This window comes from Lipotes vexillifer, unplaced genomic scaffold, assembly GCF_000442215.2.
Source record: "Lipotes vexillifer unplaced genomic scaffold, Lipotes_vexillifer_v1.1 scaffold1272, whole genome shotgun sequence".
In the NCBI taxonomy this organism is placed as follows: domain Eukaryota; kingdom Metazoa; phylum Chordata; class Mammalia; order Artiodactyla; family Lipotidae; genus Lipotes; species Lipotes vexillifer.
This window is the reverse complement of record NW_006779909.1, coordinates 1668956-1671802: the sequence shown is the minus strand read 5'-3', so window position 1 is coordinate 1671802 and position 2847 is coordinate 1668956. Positions and strand designations below refer to the sequence as shown.

The 2847-nt window shown below is 39.1% G+C and overlaps 1 non-coding gene across 1 annotated transcript; it reads right to left on the bottom strand.

Moving 5' to 3' along the window:
* Nucleotides 1–321: 321 nt before the first annotated feature.
* On the bottom strand, nucleotides 322–394 carry TRNAG-CCC (transfer RNA glycine (anticodon CCC)). The gene has a single exon. It is a non-coding gene; the product is annotated as a tRNA-Gly (tRNA).
* Nucleotides 395–2847: the final 2453 nt, after the last annotated feature.

The window sequence follows — 2847 nt, the reverse complement described above, 5'->3', positions numbered from 1 at the left end:
ACAATCCTATGACAACCAAAAACAGTTCACTTATAGATGAAGAGCATCTACCTCCTCTTATCCTTGCTCAAAACTTTGAAGACACGTAAGAGTGTCCAAGATGACCTCCTTAAGGTTGGACAAACAGCCCATGTATGGAGGTATCTCCTAAGTACCGAATCATTTATTCTATAAATTTTCGTTTTATTTAAAAATATATATTTATTTACTTTGGCTGCGCTGGGTTTAGTTGCGGCGTGCAGGATCTTTAGTCGTGGCATGCTGACTTCTTAATTGTGGTATGTGGACTCTTTTTAGTTGCGGCATGCATGTGGGATCTAGTTCCCTGACCAGGGATCGAACCTGGGCCCCCTGCATTGGGAGTGCAGAATCTTACCCACTTGAACACCAGGGAAGTCCCTATTCTACAAAATTTTAAAAAAGAAAGAACTAATCTTATGATACCCAAATTATGATGGTATCCCAAAGAACATCCATAAGCTGTCATAAGACTGTTACTTAGACTATAAAAATGCGCACTCACTCAGTGAACGTGGGCTGAATGAGGGCTATAATGATTTCCTTCACAAATTATTAGTCAGGAATTCCCACTGACCTGTCTGTGGAAATTCGGTTTCTCAGCCATAAAACAGAGATTAAAAGTCTACTTGTTTCATAAATATAATGGAAAAATTCATTAGCTCACTTAGGCACCTTGGAAACTAATAGTGATTATTAACCAATGAAAATGGTCTAAAAACTTTTTTTAACATTAAAAGGTAGAAATCATTAGTAAGAAGGCCTTTATATCCTTGATTGGGTGTTTAATGTAAAAACCACTGGAAATAAAATCAACAGTCAAGCAATGTTTCTCTCCCTCCACCCCTTGCCCATGGCTTTTTATTACAGGCAAAATGAGAGCCAGTAGAATTATTTCTCCAAAAACTTGCCACCAAGGGGCACTTTGCTTGTAGTATAATTAAAATAAGATTCTAACTTTTTAAAATTTGAGAATCTGATAACTACCAGTATATAGAAAATAGAGTAGGAATTATTTTATAAACTAACTTCAAAGTTGCTTTTGCATTTTATTATAGAAAGGTTAAAAGATATGGATGTTATCAAAAGCATTTCAGGGACTTCCCTGTTGGTCCAGTGGTTAAGCTTCCATGCTCCCAACGCAGGGGGCCAGGGTTCGATCCCTGGTCAGGGAACTAGATCCCGCATACCGCAGCGAACAGCCTTTATGCGGCAGCAAAGATCTTGCGTGCCGCAACAAAGATCTCGCATGCTGCAACTAAGATCCAGTGCAGCCAAATAAATAAATAAATAAATATTTTAAAAAGCATATCAGTACTATATAAATATGTATAGTTAATTATAGCTGCACAAAACCACTTTAGAGCAAGTATAATGAACATAAAAGCTCAAATGGAGTTGTAATAAACCTTACAGATTCTTTGATTTTTACCACAGTAAGTTAATATCCTTTCTGTTAAGAAAAAAAAAAGAGAGAAAAAAAGTCCTCTGGTAGGTTCTAATTAAAAGGGTAAATGTTTAATTACTCACTTTGAAAGAATATTTTATTCCCAGCAATATATCCATATAACTAAAAATATCAGAGCCTAAATTAAAATATTTTTCTAAAAATTGTTCCAATATTTTTGTAAGAAATGTTCTGATTTTGAAATTGAGGATCGTCCTCAGGAAAGGAAAATATAAAGTTCATATTAAAAACTTCAATTTAGGGCTTCCCTGGTGGTGCAGTGGTTGAGAGTCTGCCTGCCGATGCAGGGGACACGGGTTCGTGCCCCGGTCCGGGAGGGTCCCGCATGCCGCGGAGCGGCTGGGCCCGTGAGCCATGGCCGCTGAGCCTGCGCGTCCGGAGCCTGTGCTCCGCAGCGGGAGAGGCCACAACAGTGAGAGGCCCGGGTACCGCAAAAAAAAAAAGAAAAAATCTTCAGTTCAAAATAAGTCTAATAATACAGTAAGCCCTAAAGGGAAGTTTAGCCTTTCAGACAAAGGTAATTTGTAGATACCTCAAAAGATGTACTATATACTTTGTATATTACTAAATGGAGCTGTAAAACATGAACCTGATAATTCACAGTATCAAGGACCATTATTTCAGATCAGAGAAACCTGCATATACAACTGTATTTTTTTTTTTTTGCGGTATGCGGGCCTCTCACTGTTGTGGCCTCTCCCGTTGCGGAGCACAGGCTCCGGACGCGCAGGCTCCGCGGCCATGGCTCACGGGCCCAGCCGCTCCGCGGCATGTGGGATCCTCCCAGACCGGGGCACGAACCGGTGTCCCCTGCATCGGCAGGCGGACTCTCAACCACTGCGCCACCAGGGAAGCCCCACAACCGTATTTTTTATGAGTTAATGACAAAAAACGATACCCATTTTATTCTGGATCACTGCAAGTTTCATTTCTTTGTCTTGAAGGTTTGTAGTTTGTTACTTAAATGAAATGGCCTATTACTCTTGGAAGTCTAGGAATAAATAATTGTAGAGCTCCAAATTTAAATAATTTAAATGAAAAAATACTATAAACTACTGTTTTCTTTTTAAAGGCTATCACTTTTTAAAAATTGGGAATAAATTGACCTGAATTCCACTATTTAATTATTTGGAAATATCTATAGTTTTAAAGGCAATTTAATGACAATGGTCTAATGTTATCTCCATCTTTGGTTAACAGCACTCCCTTCCTTTGAAGCAATGACCTAACCCCTCTCTGTTTCTGGTAAGACTGCCAAAGTCCCACACTCTCCATGTTTTCAAGGAAAAATTCCTTGGATACACTATCTCCTTTTGGAGGGAGAAAAGTGAAGTGGGAAGGCAAAATCTTCCCTACCTCTT